Genomic DNA, 20,110 nt, shown 5'->3' on the forward strand with positions numbered 1-20,110 from the left:
CTGCTGGGATACAGTGAGGTTGGGGGAAACCATTTCTTGAGGATCTCAGCCAAAACTTGTTGCTGAGCTTGGTTCCCCAAGCTGGGATGCCAGCAAACAGCATCTGTTGTTGAAAGAGCCACAGACCGATCATTCAAATGTGACAGTGTTGACAACCGAGGGCTTGGAGACGTCTCTGTTTTTAGGCAGAGGAGACATCTGCTAGTCAGCCACTTCTTCCTTCCCCCATGCAAAGGTCTTTGGGATGGCCTGTTCACAGGGGAAGAGCAGAACACAGCCTGGAAGAGGTAAGACAGCTGGTGGTCAGACAGTGGCTGTGGCCAAGGCAGGACTTCCTTGGGTTGCCACCCACCCCTGCACAGCTCTGCTTGGCCTGGTTTGGGACGCATCTTTTATTCAGAGGTTGGTGCATAAAACCAGTCAAAACGTTCACAGCAAAAGGCGAGTGTTGGATGATGAACAAAGTCCTTATTTTGTTAACATGATTTTGCTTGTGACATGTATAGTGATCTTCATTCCGCTCGTCCTATCTCGGTTGCTTTATTTACACAACCCGTTTTGCAGGTGCAACGTCATCTTTCCAAACTCTTTGACAGCTTGGCCAGGATGAAATTCCAGCTGGACTCTGAGCAAAAGCCAACCAAGGTTGGCCTGGGAATGTACAGTAGAGAGGAGGAGTACGTCAGCTTCAGCGAGCCCCGTGACTGCAGTGGGCAGGTGAGAGGGAAGTCCTTGTCTATCAAAACTGTCCGGTGGAGTCTGCTCCCCTGCCCCTCGTGTGAGATCCCTTGCCAAGACGTCATAGAGCTTCACTGCTCTCCCTTGGTGCATGAGAAAAGCTGGAAGAGGTGGTGATTTAGTACCTCCTTACACCACAACCTTTCGTGTCACTCTGGATAGGTCCTCACTAAGGGGGGACGTGGATGTCACAGTCCACTGTGAGAGAAAGAGCTGTGCCATTTTTCTGACTAGGTTTTTAATTTGATTTTTTCTAAGACCTTTTGAAGGTTAGTCTTAAAGCTTGCTACAAATATCCTCGGTGAGGGAGGGGATGCAGACTGAAAAGAGACTAAGCTATTCCATAGTACCTCTGCACGGGTGTGTTTGGCAGGAGAAGGCCTTTTACCTGTTTCTCAAGTCTTCATTATTTCATACCACGAGTGAAAGTATGAAATGTAAGAATCAAGCTACTGCTCAGCTTATCTATCCTGGTAGTTTCACCTTTCTGCATGGTCTATTACAGGAAGCTAAAGTACGTAATACCGGCTACTGAGCTCCCCAGCAATGGAGCTTGCTGCGTTCAGTCTGTCTTCTTGTTGAGGGCTTTGCCTGTGAAATATGAAATTCAGCAGGAATTGTGTTCCCAAGTTTGGCAGCATCTTTCTTCTGCTGCTGGCAGACTGCCCACATCCCACCAGGGATTCTGTCATGGCCTGGAGGTGGAACACACCTGACCAAATTATTCATTGACGGAGTTCATTTTGGTTCCTCCTGTAGCTAGAGTTCAAGAAAAAAATCTGTCTTCTGTTCTTGGTGTCTGGAAGTAGATGCTAATCCTACAGTACCAGAATTAGCCAAATCTACCCAGTCTGAAGGAGGCTGTGAGGTTTGGTTAACTCATAGAATGTCCTGAGCTGGAAGGGACCCACCAGGATCATGGAGTCCAAGTCCTGTCCCTGCAGTGACAACCCCACAGGTCACCCCGTGTGTCTGAGGACGTTGTCCAGTCTCTCCTTGAACACTGTCAGGTTGGGGCTGTGACACCTCCCTGGGAGCCTGTTCAGTGTCCAGCACCTCTGGGTGAAGAACCTTTCCCTCATGTCCAGTCTAAAGAGAACTGAGATGCTTGCCTCATTTCCTATCTTCACTAATTACCAAAGACACTTAAGAAGAGCAAATGTGTTACTGGGATTTAATCTCTTTTCCAGGTTGAAGTCTGGCTCAGTCATGTACTAGACAGCATGAGGGCTACTGTGAGAGATGAGATGACAGAAGCCGTCATGGCTTATGAGGAAAAACCAAGGGAACAATGGCTCTTTGACTATCCTGCCCAGGTATCTGCCACTGCTTCTTATCACCACTCAGGCTGGCTCGTGGAAAGGTAGCTCTTGGGTTCCCCATCAGTCCTGCCCTGCCCTTCTTTCAGCAGCTGTGGACAGGCATGTTTCTGGCCTCCACCTTGCTATCCAGGAGAGAGGGAGGATGAGTTGTCCTTTATCCTGGCGGTCTCCTGATGGAGTTTTCAGACTGAGCTCCATGCTCTGGTTGGGGCTCTTGGTTGGGTGACAGAGCCCAGGGGCTTGGGCAGTGCAGTCTGTACAGCCAGAGCAGTGAGAGGTGCAGCAGGAAGGCAAAGTGGTGAGGCCTGATAAGAGTGAAGAGCCCCTCAGATGCACCTCTGACAACCTCGTGGTCTCCAACTCTTCCTCCTCTGCTGTGTCAGGCATGTGAAAGGTGCTGATTTACTTATAACTAGCTGCTAAATGTGTCTATCACTGATATGGTGTTTTAAATGAATGTCATGGAGCAGATCCTTGTTGTACTGTCTGCTGTGACTACTGTATGAAAAAATACTTAATTTCATGTCACGGATGTTTCATCCTTGATCTCCCTGTGGATCCGACACTCTTGAACATAAGGAAGCTTTGGTATTTTCCCTGATACTGAACCAGCCTATTTCCCTAGGTGGCGCTTTGCTGCACCCAGATCTGGTGGACAACCGAGGTTGGGATTGCCTTTGCCAGGGTGGAGGAAGGCTACGAGAATGCGATGAAGGAATATCACAAGAAGCAAGTGACCCAGCTGAACACCCTCGTTACCATGCTGATCGGGCAGCTCTCCAAGGGCGACAGGCAGAAAATCATGACCATTTGCACCATCGACGTGCATGCTCGGGATGTGGTGGCAAAGATGATAGCACAGAAGGTTGGTGTTGGCAGTTCAGCACAGTTCTGTGGGTGCTGGAGAGGGGGCTTCAGGGGGCCCAACCACTGGCCATTCAGATCACTGCCGGTCTCAGTGGGAGACGTATGACTAAATTTATTTCTACAATGTTTGTAGTAAGTGTGCAGAAAGCCCCTGTAAGCCTGCAGAGCTGTGCTGTGTCATGGCCCTGCAACACCAACTTGTAGTTGCTGCAGATTCACACCAGGAGTGAGAGCGCGGCACTGCGTCCTGGTGCCAAGACATGTGCTGGTGGATGATGGTGGTGTGTTGGGAGGCTGCTGGACTCAGTCTCAGTTTTGACTTTAGAAAGTAAGAAAAAGCATTCAAGCTTTGTTCTTTGTAGCGTCCTTTGTCTGGTGTGGGGCCACAGGGACTTATGTGGGACTCCCTTCTCCTGCAACACCTCTCCCACACTACTCCCCTGTCCCTGACACCATGCCAAGTGTTTAGCCTTGCAGGTGGGTGGGAAGATGCCCTGAATGTATTGGGTTGTGGCTCTTCCCTCATCTGTGTCATCTCAGAGGCAGCCAGGCTGCTCACAGGGTTTCTGTCTTCAAGGCTCAGCTGGGCTCAGTGGTGCCTCGGTCCAGCCTGGGGTGAAGTGATGCATCTGGACCTGCCTGCTGGTTGTGCAGAGAGCGCTGGCCATGCCTGTCTTTGTCCACCTGTCCCCAGTCTGTTTCCTTGGTGCTGTCTGCAACCTCTTCCTTGTCTAGATGGCCTCTGCTCCTTCTCTCACTCTGGTTGCGTTATGAGACCTTCTTCATGACTTGCTGCTTCTTAAATCTATTCAGGAGTCTTTTTGTAAGGCTCTTTCTCTTGGCCATTGATTTTTTCCTCTCCCACCAATGTGGTCACTAATTTGGTTCCTCCCCTTTACTGATGGGAGATGGGGAGGTGACATTTCTCACCGCATTGCAAGGAGGCGGCCTTCCTCACCACACCTGCCTTGCAGTGAGGACCAGTCATCCCCCATGAAAATTTTATAGCAGTGGCTATTTTGGCCCCCGAGCTGCATGTGTCTGGCATCCCCGGCCTTCCTGTGATGGTGTTTGTGGGTGTGTTGCAGGTGGACAATGCCCAGGCCTTCATCTGGCTGTCACAGCTCCGGCACAGATGGTCAGATGAGGAACGGCACTGCTTTGCCAACATCTGTGACGCCCAGTTCCTGTACTCCTATGAATACCTTGGCAATACCCCTCGGCTTGTGATCACTCCGCTGACCGACAGGTAAGTCCCTGGGACACAATGTCATAGCTGGGCTTTGCCACACAGGTAGAGAGAGAGATGCCAACCAAAGATGGATTTAGTTCAGACACCTGTATCCCTCTTGTTCTGTCTCCATGTCCCAGCACTCCAGTGGTCGAGCTCTAACTCTTATCTGGTTTTTGGTGGTACCCTCTGGGGAATTTGTACATCAGATCCCTGGGTGGGATTCAGCTCACACATTAAAACACTTGTGGGTGTCTTCCTGTGCACAAGATGTCCGCAGTCCATAAAGCTGGTGAGTCTAGAGAGCTTTCATCCCATCTTGAAGCAGACATCTACCTGGTTGCCTCAGTGGGGACACCTAGGGTTACTTGAGATACTCTGTGTTGTCCCACCTGGCTTCCAGCTGCCAATCCAGAAGTGTAAAAGTCTCCTATGGACCCCTTGTCATATCTCTCCACCCTATGTGACATTTCAGCAACCAAGAGCATCTCAGGTGGCTCTAGTCACCTGTGTTAGTCAGCTGCGTCAAGCCCCCAGGTATCATCAGGTTTTGTTGGCTATATTGACTACACCTCTGTGGCTTATACAGGTAGTATAGATACTCACATGTGGACACCACCCCAGTGTCCATCATCAACATGATGGAGAAACTTTGGGACTTGCTGCAGCTTTGAGTTGGGTTCACTCATAGGCCACCTGAGCAGGTTTCTGTCAGTGACAGGTCTTCCAGAAAAGCTGTCCTTTTCTCATACTGCCTGAGATGTGCCCAATATCCATGAGTTGTATGAGGATCCAGAGAGAACACAAGCTGGACATGAAGAGGTTTGGGCAGACCTTGGTGGAAGATGAGTATCTCTTGGAGAAAACAGAGCTGAGCAGAGGTGGTAATTAATGCCAAGAAGGCTTTCAGCTCAGACATGACCCCTGCTCACGTACAGCTTTTCAGAGGAGAGGCTCTGCTGAGTGCAATGCTCTAGTGCTATTGCCCTGCAGCCCACAGTTGACCTATTGGACATATTTCCTTTTTTCATTCATCATTCACTGTGAAAGATGTTACATCACCCTGACCCAGTCACTGCACCTGACCATGAGCGGAGCACCTGCAGGCCCTGCGGGCACTGGCAAGACGGAGACTACGAAAGATTTGGGGCGAGCCCTGGGCATCATGGTGTACGTGTTTAACTGCTCCGAGCAGATGGACTACAAGGTATGGCTCCCACCTCGGCTGCAGTGCGGTCACATGGGGCTGGGGATGCTCAGGGCCCGAGCAAACCTGAAGGATGAGAGTAATCCAATGGTACCTGGGGTGCATTAGGAGAGGTATGACCAGCAGGTCAAGGGAGGTTGTTCCTTCCGCTCTGCTCTGCCCTGGTGATGCCACATCTGGAGTTGTGTCCAGTTCTGGGCTCCCCAGTTTAAGAAGGAATAACTGCACAGAGTCCAGCAGTGGGCTACAAAGATGCTGAGGGGTCTGGAGCTTCTTTCTTGTGAGGAGAGACTGAGAGAGCTGGAGCTGTTGAGCTGGAGAAGAGAAGCTGAGAGGGATCTGATCAATGGGATCAATATCTCAGGGTGGGTGTCAGAGGATGGACCAGACTCTGTTCAGTGGTGCCCAACGCCAGGGTGAGGGACAACGGGCACAGACTGAAACACAGGAGGCTCCATCTGAACATGAGCAGAAACTTGTTTGCTGGGAGGTGCCAGAGCCTGGCCCAGGCTGCCCAGAGCGGGTGTGGAGTCTCCTTCTGTGAGACATTGAAACCCGCCTGGACCCACCTGTGTGATCTGCTCTGTGACCCTGCGTGAGCAGGGCTTGGACTGGGGGATCTGCAGAGGTCCCTTCAGCCCCACCAGGCTGGGATTCTGTGATCACCTCTCTCCAAATCCCTGCTACACTCCTTTAAGCTGAATGCCTTTTCCTTCTCCTCCCGTTCCTTCTCTAAGATTTGCACAAGGTTCTTCAGGAGGCAGAGACCCGAACTATCTTCTCTGCCTCATTATGCATTTCCCTTCCTTTCTGGAGTTAGATTTCATGTGCAATTCTTCAAAAATGTTGGTCTGTTCAGTTGAGACCAAGGCTGTGCTGATAGTTGGACCCTGGTCGTTTCTTCTCGGCGTGCTCGCGACCTGGCAGCCCCTGGCACGGGGAGGGACCTGTCCTGGTTTTCTCAGGATCCTCTCCCAGAATAAACCCAAAACATAGTGAACCTTCAGCCGCTACAGAGCACTGAATCATTAGGCTGAGTCTTGCTCTCTGCCAGTCTGGCACGGTACAGTGATTTTGGTAGCCTCGGATCGTATTTCATTTAGCTTATGGGCTCTCCCAGGAAACGGGACCATCAGTAATTCAGCACAAGTGACCTTTAAATGAAACTGGTGCACAGATATATCGAGAAAGTGCAATTAGCAGATAAAGTGGCAAGCTGCGCAGAGCTATAAATATTATAATTGAGTTGTGCCTGCTGTTTCCATGCACTTTTCTAAATACCCACAATAGACTGTAAATTGCTATAAATAAACAGGCTGGGAAATAAAATCAATTTTTTGCTGGAGTTGATTCCATTTATGATTTCACTCTTGTAATCTTTGTTTTTGTTTTGTTTTTCCAGTCTTGTGGGAATATTTACAAAGGCCTTTCCCAGACGGGAGCCTGGGGCTGTTTTGATGAATTTAACAGGATCTCCGTTGAGGTCCTTTCTGTGGTTGCTGTACAGGTGAGTGGAGAAACACTCATAAATAAATACAAACAGAGCAGAGCCGTTCTGCAGTCTTTGGAGCAAGGGTAAAAATGGCAATTGCATATTGCCGGTTTCAGTTCTGTGTATAGGCAGGTGTGGGATTAGATCTCAAGATTAATCACATGAATACCACAGCACTGCCAAGATGTCGCAGTTACGTGCTGCAAAGATATTTGTCACTTTTCTTGCCCCAGTTACAGCATTTGTGCCAAGACAATTCTTTGCAGCATCTTTTCCCAGACCACTACGCACCATGGCTCTGTACCTGTTCCTCCTCAGGAAAGCACTCGTGTCATTAATCTGCTGTGAGATAATTGCAGCACATCGTTTCAAGACAGAGAAGCTGCCTTGACTTGCGGCTGCTCAGTCTGCAATGTAGGGAATAATTTTCACAGAGGGGAAGAGGGGTGTTTGGGGCAGATCCGCTGGACTTCTGGGGGTTCCTTATCACCCCTGGTCAGGCACAGGTTGTGTGTCATACTCAGGAAATGGGAATACATTCAGGATTAATTTTCTTAACCTGTCTCCAAAACTATATGGCTGTGGATTTAGTTCTGGTGTCTGTAACGACAGCTCTGCCAAGTGGCTTTGGAAGGTATTCCTGGCCAACTGGCACCATTCCTTGGAGGAATGTGTGCAGCCCCGTGGTGCTCCCAAAAGCCAGTGTCAGCTGGTGACACTCGGGAGCTGGAATCTGGGGCAGATCTGCGGCCCTTGCTGACGCGCTTGCCCAGGGTACCCTGACACCGTGGGATTAAACCTGGGACAGAGCTATTGGAGCGGTGCCCAGCTGGGCATGGGTGTTTCCCCTGGCGAATGGTTTCTCATCTCCTCTGTAGTTCAGCTGCTCAGTGCATTGTGTTGGTGAGTCTCGTGTGAAGCGCAGCAGCATCCCTGGAGAAGGGCTGGAAGGGAGACTGGCCTCCCCATCGTGCCAGAAAGTCCTGTGCTCTCGTGCTTATATATATAATCTGTCACTTCGCGTCCTCCTTCCCCTCCTCTTACCAGCCCATGAGGAAACCTGGCATTATTTTATACAGGGGAAGCCTTGGGGGGCTTCAGTGCAGAAAACTGAGGTGCCAAAGTGCCCAAGTTCTTCAGGATCCAACTGTCAGCTGAGTGCGTGTTTTAGGATCCTAATATCTGATTGAGGTGCTGAATTGTTCCTGGACTCCCTTTTGGGCTCAGTGTTATAGAAAGATATAAAGCTCAGAAGTTTCTACACTTCTGTAAATGTTTCGGTCAAAGACATTGTTCTTAACCCCTCCATGAACTCCTCATTCTTCTCATCTGTTTCACTCATAATTGGTACCTTATGTGGCATCCCAGAGAAGCCCCAGCCAGGTACAAGAGTTTATGTATCATTCCCTCTCAATTTCTCTTCCGTCAGGTCCTAGTTTAAAGTTGTCATTGAAAAAAAGTCTTTGAGGATCTTGAAATAAAAAGGGAAGCTGAACAAAAGAAGCCCAGGAATGACTCAACTGCTGATGGTTCCCTCGCTCCTGGCTGGAGCGTGGCAGCTGAAGAAAGCGGCACGGCCGTCATTCCATCATGGTGTCTCCTGGCTGCTATTAGGAGTGTTACCATGGCGATGTTTAATTGGCTGTCTTACTCATGCAGCTGATGTCGATATGGTTCCTTACAGGGAAAAATTCGATTAATTGCTTTACTTTGAGATGGCAAACAGTAGTGAGGTTAGAGCGGTGAATAGAGAGAGATTTGCCCCTCGCTGAGGTGCTGTTTGCAGAGAGGTGAACTCTTCGGAAGGAGAGGAATGAGCAGAACAAAGCTGCAATCAGGCAAATATAAAAAACAATATAATATTAGTGAGTGAAGGTGTTAGGAGAGGTTTTACAGCTTCTGCCTTCTGGTTTTGGTTTTAAATCAAACGTCTGATGTCCCAAAATCTTTAAAAGTGATATCAAGTGGTCAGTTTACAACTGAGCTGAGGCCAAGCTTATTGGGAGGTGCTACCCCTTCTCTGGGCCTGGTCGGGGAACGGAGCAGGCACAGGAGGGTTTTGGGATGTCCTGAAGAGCAACGCTGTGTGGGGAGAGGTGAGATGGGGAAAGGGAATAATGGGCCCATATTGTGATAGACTTTGGGGAGTGCGTTTGGGTGTTGGCTGTGTTGTGGATACCTGTACTGCCCTGTGTCTCTCTCACACATCAGACCTCTGCTGGGCTGGCTGGTTCAGAGATGGTGGAGCCTCTGGTGGTGTTTTTGCTGTGAGATGTGCTGAGCAGTGTCCCACAGGTGATGTCAAAAGCCAAGGTGAATGCAGGCAGTGCTGGGGACATTTCCCGCTCCTGAGTTGCTCTTCCTGACCCACGTTCATCATTGTCTCATGGAGCAAAGGTGTGAAGTCTTGCAACTCCTTTGCATTTTGACTTTCCACTCTCTTCAGCTCTTTTTTCTGCTTTGCCAGAGTTTGACTGAGATGGGAAATTGATATTGCCATGCTGATGTACTCCAAACAGTGTATAAAGCTTTATGCTGCCGGTAAAAAATAAAACAGTGATTAGCCCCATTTGTCACGAGGCCAAGAGTAACGAAGGAAGCACCGTTGTCTGATGTGTTTTTCATAAGTGAACGCTGATACTATAGTACTGTCTTGATTTCTAGGTGAAGAGCGTGCAGGATGCAATACGGGAGAAGAAGAAATCCTTCCATTTTCTTGGAGAAGACATCAACTTAGTACCATCAGTAGGCATTTTCATCACCATGAACCCTGGTTACGCAGGGCGAACAGAGCTACCTGAGAATTTAAAAGCTCTCTTCAGGTGAGTCCAGGTCAGGGTTTGTGACCTGGCAGAAACTGTCTTTTGGAACATCCAGGCTCGACCTCATGTCCTTGGGGAATTCACTTGCACAGGGCATTCGCAGGTAGTTTAAGCCTTGCACAACAGGCCTGGGTCTGGGCACGCACAGGCAGGGCAAAGGAGCTCTGTCCCTTGTCGTGGGGAAGGCAGAGGGTGACCTGGCTCATAAAAGAAGGCCTAGAAGATGAAGCTGCAAATGCGCTGCCTGTAAGACCTGTAGTCAAGAAATACTTGTTCTGCGATGCCTCCTCACCTGTCATTTTAGGCCATGTGCGATGGTTGTGCCAGACTTTGAGCTGATCTGTGAAATTATGTTGGTGGCTGAGGGATTCATCGAGGCCCGGGTGTTAGCCAGGAAGTTCATTACTCTCTACCAACTCTGCAAAGAGCTCCTGTCCAAGCAGGTGAGCCTGGTTCTGTGGCTGAGTGGTATGATGAATCTCCAAAATCAGCAGAAACATGGCACTGTGCTGCTCAGCTCCATGGCTAACGTTTCACAGCTTTTATTTAATGACTGCATTTGCACTGGCTGCTGGGGGAGGAGAGGGTTGGTGATCATCGGAGCAATAAAATTTTCAGACTGCTTTACTGGAGCATCTGCAGGGACAAAAGCATTTGACCAGCTGCATTAATGGGAGACCTTTCAGTGAGTTTAAATGACACCATGTTTGGGGTAGTATTCAGTGACCTTTTGCTTTCCAGTCTCTTCCTATTGATTCTCCTGCCTGCAAAGGGTTTATGGTGTCCCTCTCTGAGTTCAGCCTTAGGCTGGTTCCAGGTCTTGTTAGAGTTACTGTCAGTGCAAAGCAAATCAGATTTTTCCTTGTCATTATTTGTGTAGATCGAAGCTGGGTCCAGAGGAGACCTGAATCAGGATTCCTGATGATACAAACCTGATCTTGGCTGTGCCAGCATGAGGCTGGGTGGGATATGCTCTGTCGCAGAAACTTGGTGCTGTGCCTTGAGGGGCCTGGTGGAAGCCATGGCCTCCCACACAGAGCAGTCAGCTGTCGAGCTGTGCTCTGGAGGGTGTTAACAGGACAGAAATAGGAACAGTTGTTTGTTGGCTTGAGAGTTCTTCTCATGCCGTTTTGTGGTACTTTTTCAGCAATGTCTTTACTGACCCCTTATTCCTGGACCTCCTCTGAGACCAAACAGGCTTGTCATCTTGTGATGGGCAGGGTGGAGAAACTTGGGTCTTTGGGGCCTCATAATGGACTCACAAGCCTTTCGCCTTGGTGGCTCCTGCAGATGCAGGGGGCTGGCTGGCCTTGCTATAGGTGCTTTATGATTTAGGTGAAACAAATTGCTTTGGTCTCTGGAGTGCAAATCCTGCTGCTGTCTTACTGCCAACTGTGAGCCCATGTGATGGTCTGAACAGCTGAATTATTTGACTCTTTAATACTGTCCCTGACGGGAATCTCACCTACTGAGATGGAAACCAGGTCACTCAGGCTGGAGAAGGTCTCTGGCCACAATGCAAATAACAGATTTAGATGTATTTTCATTGCTTACTAGTCTGGCAGTTTGGGAATGGTGGTTCTTCACCCTACATGGTACTGTCTAAGCATAAACTCATGCCTCTTTTTTTTTCTTCCTCTGGTGTAGGATCACTACGACTGGGGCTTGCGTGCCATTAAGTCAGTGCTGGTTGTTGCTGGCTCCCTCAAGCGAGATGACCCAGAGCGACCCGAAGACCAGGTTCTGATGCGCTCTCTTCGTGACTTCAACATCCCCAAGATTGTGACGGATGATGTGCCGGTGTTTATGGGGCTGATTGGGGATCTATTCCCCGCACTGGATGTGCCTCGGAAGCGTGACCTGAATTTTGAGTCGTTTGTGAGGCAGGCTGTGCTGGACCTCCGGCTGCAGGCTGAGGACAACTTTGTGCTCAAAGTAAGACCAAGAGATCTTCTGCTACACCCACATCGCCATCAAATCATTTGGGTTTTCTCAAACAGCTTTGCTTCTACAAAGAGAGCTCTGCACAGCATTGTCCTTGCAGGCAGATCTCGCTGGAGGGCAGTCAGCTGTGCTGGGTCTGAGGCAGTTGCACCTGCTCCTGAGGTCAGCACTGGATCAGTCTCTGGGCTTCCAAAGGGGCCAACTTTTGTAGGCTCATGAAAGTGTAGCCCCTGGAGAGCAGGGCCTCATCAGGTGGTGGTTGTCAAGTATAAACAGCGCTGAAAGTTTATCTGCAGGCTGAGGATTTCCCCCATTGTGATTAGAGTGGCTGGACCAAACTCAATTGTCAAATCTGCTTGTGTCTCAGGGTCACGTCTTTCTAAAGAGGTGGCCCAGTGGGACCTATTTTATAGACCTGAACTTCAGTTTGGCATCTTTGTCTAAAATTTGGGAGTGTTTTTCTCAGGTGGTGCAGCTGGAGGAGTTGCTGACGGTCCGGCACTCTGTCTTCGTGGTGGGTAACGCGGGCACGGGCAAGTCTCAGGTGATGAGATCCCTGAACAGGACTTACCAGATAATGAAGCGACGTCCTGTCTGGACAGACCTCAACCCCAAGGCAGTCACCAATGATGAGCTCTTTGGCATCATTAACCCAGCAACAAGAGAATGGAAAGACGGTAAATGTCATTTCATGTCTGAAATATGTAGATAAAGACGGGTATTTTTAATGAATTTCCCGAGCAGCAGCAGGGTGACTGGTTCTTCATGTGCAGGTCTGAGAGCCCAGGTGCTTGTCTGCTGCCTACAGCCACATGACAGTTTGTTGTTGAAAGGATACACAGGATGTTTTAGCTCTTTGATCTTCAAATGGGAAATATAGCATAAGCCTACTTGATCCTATTGCCCTAAGAATAATTTTAATGCCCATTAATACCAACACTTACCAGTTCCCAAGTGGGGCAGGCAGTTTTTGGGAGTTGGCTGGACCAGTGATGGAAGAGATGTCCCTCCTGCACTGTGGTGTGCACTGGGACCCCAAAAAATGTCCCATCCCCAGGTTTTCATTGCTGATAGCACGCACAGCAGCCTTAACGTCAGTTTTTCCACTCAGTATGGCTGCCCGATCTCTGTAGCACACCAGCGTTTGCCAAGCTGTTGATCCTGCTTACTCCTGAGGAACATTTCAAACTTGCTGGAAGATTACAGAAAATCTGGAGTGGAAATGTTGGGTTGTGACTGATACATAAAGGCAGCTTCGATTTACGTGTGCGGCGGGTTTGGGAGGTGTGGGGGAGGTGAGGGAAGACATTACCATGAATCATCCACAGCAGCAGATGAGCTGCCACCCACCTCCCCTGGCCCCGCCATGGACCCTTCCCGACCCCCTGCTTTGCTCCAATGCCAGGTTAATTTCTTTCTAATTGTAATTAGGGAGCCTAAATCAAAGTGGCAGAGGGACGTGCAGGGTACAGCCTGAACTGTGCAGACCGGCTGCAGCAGTGGCTGCAGATCGAGGGCAGCGGTGACACCGAACAGCAGGAGGGACATTTTACAGGTGACTGTCCAGTGGTTTCTGGCCTGCGATGGTTTAAATGAAATAGTGGCACTCCTCCCTGAGCTTTCAAGGCAGATATTTTCTGCAGTAACCATTCCTGAAAATGTTGTTCCATGTTGTCAAAGACCAGCAAGGCAATCTTCACCACAGCCTAGCAAGAGGTGACCTGTTCCCTTACAGATCAGCCCCTGCTTTTCCGCTCCCCAGTTTTATCCTGTCACATTATCAGAAGTTGAAAAGGTCCTACATGTTAGGTGGTAAAAGGTCCCATATGGGAATCCCAAAAGTGTTCTTTGCAGAACAAAACTCTTCTTTTAAACCCCAAGAGAGCCGTGTGCTGTGGATGCACAAGGTCAGGACAGAGGCGCTTTCCTCTCCCCGCTGCCGCGGTGTATCCGAGGGAAGCCCTGATGCCCTGAGACAGCAACTGTTTCTGATGCTAATAATGTCGGAGTGGTTCCCAAGGCGTGTGTCCAACACGTGAGGAACTGGCTGGAGGCAGAGGCGCTGAAGCGTTATTTTTGTTGACCCGGTCTCGGGATCGCACACCTGTTCCAGGTGAGCCGTTCTGCATTTGCTGAGCACAAGCTTTGTCTTCAGTCAGATGGTGCCACTAGCTGTTCCTGATCTGGATCACAAAGAAATAGCTTGTCCTGGAGAAAAAAAGAGAAAAAAAAAGAGTTCTTGTCACAATTCACTGGAAGAGAGGCTTTTTTTTAATGTTTGCCTGATGTTTTCTCATGAAGACCAGCATCTCCCGAGGTATTTTCACATGTAGAGGAGAGCAATAGTTTTGTGGAGTTTTCATTTGCTCTGCAGTGCTGCTGCTCTATTCCCAGCCTTCGTGGTCTTCTTAACATTCATTATTTACTCCCCTTGAGACTCTGTATCCTCTCTCTCCTTGATTTTACCAACATTTTGTTCTGTCATTCAATGTCATTCTGTGCTTGTTCTCCCCTCAGTCTCACTAAAGCCATGACCCAGCGTTTAATGCATCTTGATTGCCCTGATATACTTTGAGCCACAAAAAAATATTTATAAGGATTTCCTAGGCATATTCAGGTGGTTTTCTCTGCATTGTATAACTCATGCCGCCTTTTGCCTTTGAGTAGCTACTCTACATTTTTCTTATCCCTTATGATTCTCGGTGGGAATGAAGCTCGTGCGTAGGTCTGCAATCATTTTCAGTAGTGATAACTGATAACCCTTTTTTCCCTTTAAAGCAAACTAGAACCGTATTGTGATATAGTAATATTTACGTATAGGCACATAGAGTTTTGCATGTTTGAGAGGAAAGCATTAATTAGAGTAATTTTTACTGTGTTGCTGGAGAAAACCGTTAGAGCAGGTGTCAAGTTCAGTGTTCATCACCATCTTCCTGTCACCCTCCCAGGCCTGTTTTCATCAGTCATGCGAGAGCTGGCCAACATCACGCATGACGGTCCCAAGTGGATGGTACTAGATGGAGATATTGATCCAATGTGGATTGAGTCTCTTAATACTGTGATGGATGATAATAAGGTAATGAATATAAGTTAAAGAAGGAGATATTCTTTGACTGCATGGCATGGTTCAGCCTAAAAATGCAGATGCTGAAATAACACCTCCTAGAATAATGCGGTTGTGTTTCTTCAGATACACCAAACAATATCACATATAGAAAATGGTGCATGAGGGGAAATAGCTCAAATCATGGTTTCATTGTAATTTCCCTTCCTGGAACTGGGCTCATGGATAATCACAGATGTCCTGATTGTAACTCCAGGCCCTTCAAAAATAGGGTGGGGTCATAATTCCACACCTTTTTCCGCCGCTCGAAGGGAGTGCTGTTCCTTTGAGTCATGGAAGACAGTTCTACTACCTGCTGGAAATCAGCTGCATTCCCTCAAGGAACTGTGCTGGCAGCAACCAAGCTTTTTAGTGCAAGGTGCTGAATGCTTTTCATTCCTGTTCCTGGGGAAGATGTCATTCTGTCTGTCTGTCTGTCTGCCCAAGGCAGGTGCTGACCCTGGCGAGCAATGAGAGAATCCCTCTGAACCCAACGATGCGGTTGGTGTTTGAGATCAGCCACCTGCGCACAGCCACCCCAGCAACCGTGTCCCGAGCGGGTGAGTCCTGGCCTGAGCTCCGCACTGGGATTTGCCGTGAACCCAGGAGGATCTAGTGCCATTAACCAGTCTTCTGTTGGCCAACTTGACTCCTGTTGCAAGTACCCAACCTGAGATCACAGCGGCCGTGGGTGGACAGGGCAGGTTTCTGACAGACAAACTGAGGATCCTGACCCCAAATGCACATGTGGAGCTGTCATCATCCTGGAGATTTACCCAGAGCACTCTGACTGTTGGTGGGTGATCATGGCTTCAGCGTTGCTGAGTGCTCCTGTTGTGCAAAGCCCTTTGGATGGACTTTATGAGGAGAAGGACAGTATCTGTCTCAAAGAGTTCTTGATCTTCTGAAGAAGTGCATGAAGTATGGGAGAAGGGAATGGAGGTGTCCCCTAGTTTTACACATGGGGAAATGGGGCCCAAAGCAATGAAACTGCTCAGACAAGACAATGTTCTGAATTTAGGGCAAGGTCATGAAAAGCGCCGTGGTTTCAAGGGTGAAGTTTCTTCACTGTTCATGTTTCTACTCTGCAGTGGGGCAGGAAAAGGGGGCAGGTAATGGGATGTCCCGTCATATTTGATAGGGTTTTAGTTGTGTGAAAGTACCTGGTAAACTCTGCTGGAAGAAAGGAACAGTTTCTGCTATGTCTTTACTATATGTTCTCTCTTACCCTGGGCCTAAAGGGATCCTGTACATCAACCCGTCGGATCTGGGCTGGAATCCTCCAGTGAGCAGCTGGATCGACAGGCGAGAGATCCAGTCCGAAAGAGCCAACCTGACCATTTTGTTTGATAAGTACCTGCCCATTTGCCTGGACACCCTCAGAACAAGGTACTATCTGATGAGTGATTGTGTCACCCGTGGTGAGGGCATGGGGACACCTGCCACTGTCCAGCCCAGCTGTGCTGCGCTGGGTTGTGCTGCACATGATCCTCCTTGCCCCTGGAAGCCCTGAGCATCATTGGCTTAAGCTCAGAGAACCAGCAGGGCGAGGTGGGCAAAGTGACGCTCCTGCCTGTATCGTGTTGGTCAGATCTGGTTTTCATCTGATTTTGATTTGATTTTTATTGTATTTCCTGTATCAACTCTCTATCTCTTGGAAAATAATTCCGGCAGATCCCAAAGAGAAAGCTTTTCAGCCTCCTGATGTGTCAGGCTAGACCTGAGCCCACTCCACAAGTTATTTTTCATTAAGAACTTGGGTATTTGGAAGGGTCCTAGTGCTTCTTGGCTTGATTTGGCTTTAAAGCAGTGTCCACAGGGAAGTCATGTGGTTCTTGCTTATCATCATGTGAAACCATTCTCTTTCTCATACTGTGGTGAGGACTGGCCAAAGTAGAGTCCCAGAAAACTTAAGGGAGCATCTCCCATCCTCTACTTGCTTCCTATAGTTGCACTTTCCTTTAAAAACAAAAGAAAAATCAGTGAGCATGGGAGATGTCAGCCAAAAGGGGGATGTGTCAGAAGGGTCTGGAATCAGGACTTAAACATTGTGCTAGGGAACTTCTCTCTGTGGGACCAAGTTGGTTTTGACTGTTGGTAGCAAAGTCAATCGGACGTTTCCCATTCTGTTTGCTGAACGTTGTCTCAGAGCGTGAAATCCACGGGATTAGCTGCAGGCAACCCTGAGCTGAGTGTTTTGGTAGCTTGCTTAATTCAGAAATCGTAGAACCAACCTTTCAAATAGCTATAATTACTTTATGGAGGACTTCAGTGCAGCTACAATATTAGTTTGGAATTCTGTAAGTGTAGCTTAAATGAATGTAAAATGGCAAGATGAAAGGGTTTATTTTATTACTCCTCTTTTGAACTCATCGTGCTCGCAGGAAATCATTGCCTTTAGCAAGTCTTCCATTCTGCTTCTTTCAAGAAGATCAAAGTTTTAAAATGCTTGAAACTTCTGATTATTGTTATCACTTGTATATGTGCCGGTGCCAGCGGGTCTGAGTGTGAGAATGGGTGTTCTCTTTATTGTACCTGGGAATAGGACACGTACCGCTGACAAGCAGAATGCCAGTATTCTGAAAGAGCATTTCTAGTCTTCCTGGGTTGTGATGGACGTATTGCTTTCTAATTTCCATCCCTTAGATTTAAGAAGATTATTCCCATTCCTGAACAGAGTATGGTTCAGATGTTGTGCTACCTCCTTGAATGTCTCCTGGCAGAGGAGAACACACCTCCTGACTGTCCCAAGGAGCTTTATGAACTTTACTTTGTCTTTGCTGCCGTCTGGGCCTTTGGTGGATCAATGTTTCGAGATCAGGTAAGACGGAAGATGCCTCTTCAGCATCTTTCACACAGTTTGTTTGTGTGGTTTTGTGTTGTTTTGATTTCTTCATACTTTCTGAAACATAGTGCTATGCCAGTAATGCTGTTTTCCTGGGGCTCTCATATAGGTGATAATAAACTAGAAACACAACAATTCCTTTTACGAAAGGCCTCGTTATCCAGGGTGTAACACCACCGGAGAACAGCTGAGGGGTCAGTGGTAAAGGTGGAGGGATGTTTGCTTATGCAGATGCATTTCACTGGGGAGAAACATAAGGTTAACTTATAGAAGCCTGTGGATGTGCATAATGTGATCAAATTAAGACTGATTTATCAGATGGATGTATCAGTGGAGCAGTCTTTCAGCCTTCTGACTGCACAGGTAGACGTGCTACATAACACAAACCAGCCGGTGTTTTGTCACCAGGGCAGAGCAGAGCCGGAGGAACAACCTCCCTTGACCTGCTGGTCATACTTTTCCTAACGCACCCCAGGTGCCATTGACTTTCGTGGCCACAGGGGCACACCTACTCTTGGGTGGTTGCATCCCCTAGTCAGAGGACGCCTTATCCTCAGATCTAAAGTGTGTAGTCCTGATGTCTGGGTCTGCCCACACTGCACTGCTGTCAAGGGCTTGGAGATCCACGTCTGATCTCCGCTGGGCTTGTGTCAAACTCTGTGTTGTCTGGACTATGCGGGAGGTCTCTCCACGAATGTAACACCAGACACCCCTCCCCAGCTCGGGTGGAGGCACTGCCGTTCTTGATGGCTGCTCAAGTGCTCCCAGGGGTCTCTTTGTGTGTTTTCATGTACCTTAACGCCAGACCTAGAGTGTCTGCTGGTCTCTTCAGATTTGCTCCATGCCAAGGATCAGATGCTTCAGGAAGTGCTGAACAACACAGCTCCAGCTCAGCTGGGTGCTCACTTGGTGCCATCACACCTTGTGACCATTGAATGACCTGTGCGAGACCAGCTTCCTTGGTCCTTGTGGAGCCTCCATTTCCCATGTGCCAGCTGGGAAATACTCAGCCTTAGTGTTGCCAGTCTAGGATGACTTAAAGAAACAAAACAAAGCACAATAAAGCCTGGGAAGCACTACTTGTCTTTGCTTCAGCAGTACAAGCGCAAGTATGCTGGTGTGCGGTGCTGTGGCAGCTGGCCGCTGTGTTCCCCGTGCCGCACAGTCAGTCTCGGGTGCATCAGGCCGGGCTCCTGCCTGCGGTAGTGGCTCTGGGTGGGCTGCAGGAGCAGCTGCAGGCACAGCGACCCTCCGGGAGGCTCCGCCGGGAGCCTGGCTGTGCGTTACTGCCCGCGGTGCTCTGTAAATGTCAGAGCTGAGAGTGCGAGGATACAGCAGTCCGAGCAATGGGGAGCCTGATGAAAAATGATCCAATATAAAATCTGTTTATTGCTTTCCACCGAAGGTGCCCTTCGCGCTGACCTTTCGCGGCCGAAATGTCAGGAGAAACAGTCTGGGAGGCTTCCCACTACTCGGTGCTTGTTGGTGGGTAGCGGGGCCCCTGTATAAAAACAGATGATAGATTTGCCATTTCCTGGCTCTGAAATTAGCGGTAATCCATATGGGGTTTTTATTAAGGAAGTGGTTTGAATTCCACACGGTTCTGGCAATAGAGCTGGGGCTGGAGTGGCTCCATTTAACCGCGGGGTCAGGGAGGGCGGGCAGCGCGGCACAGCGCGCTTGCAGGCGGTCTGGCTGTGTGGGGTAAGGGCACCCTTGTGGGAAAGCTTTTAGCAGCCACGCACGTCCCGCTCCACTGCGGGCTACTCTGCTGCCGCTGCCGAGGAGTTAGAACAACAGGAGAACGGAGAATTACAGGGATTCTGCCTCTCTGAATAGCACGAGTCTGCAAAATCGTGGATACTGTTAATGTGTTTTTCAAATCCACTGGTCTTTTGAGGGACTGTGGCTCAGGAGGCTTTATGGAGGACACTTGGTTCAGTTCAGCAACAAACCCAGGTTTCCTTATGGAGGCCGAGCAGCCTATGGACAATGTGTTGGTGACCCCACATTGTATGGCTATGGGGAGGAGAGACCCGCAGACACCCCAGGAACAAACTGTGCTGTTAAAACGGGCTAAATGATGCGTCCGGTATTTCACAAACATCTTTCTCACAGCAATTTTCCTCTCCTCCTCCCCTCCACCTCTCTCCAGTTCCCATTGTCCACATGGGAAGGTGTTTGGGCAGAATGGCTGGCCCAATGTCATACAGGAGACCTAGGGCAGAGGAGGGGACTAAGCACATTTTGTGAGTCCTGACCCAGCATCTAAAGCAAAACTGTCACCCCAGTTGAAAAAATTCAGATGCTCCAAAATCTCCATGTGTAGAAAGATACAATGGGGAAAAGCAAGGAAACGGGTGCTTTGAGGGGAATGTGGCAGCGCAGAATCACGGCGGGGTCAAAGGGGCAGCCCCTCGCTGCTGCTTTGGTACGCTGGTGTCTGCAGTCCTGCTTGTCTGAAACGTTGTGGCTTGAAAAGAAGCCAGAAGACAACAACTCACTCTGAATAGAGTGGTGTGATTGATGAGGAAAGGCT

At 48.9% G+C, this 20,110-nt stretch overlaps 1 pseudogene; it reads left to right on the forward strand.

Moving 5' to 3' along the window:
* LOC136113450 (dynein axonemal heavy chain 9-like) overlaps positions 1-20,110 on the forward strand; it is a 116,692-nt pseudogene that overhangs the window by 40,064 nt on the left and 56,518 nt on the right.

This window comes from Patagioenas fasciata, chromosome 32 (assembly GCF_037038585.1).
Source record: "Patagioenas fasciata isolate bPatFas1 chromosome 32, bPatFas1.hap1, whole genome shotgun sequence".
Taxonomy (NCBI): Eukaryota; Metazoa; Chordata; class Aves; order Columbiformes; family Columbidae; genus Patagioenas; species Patagioenas fasciata.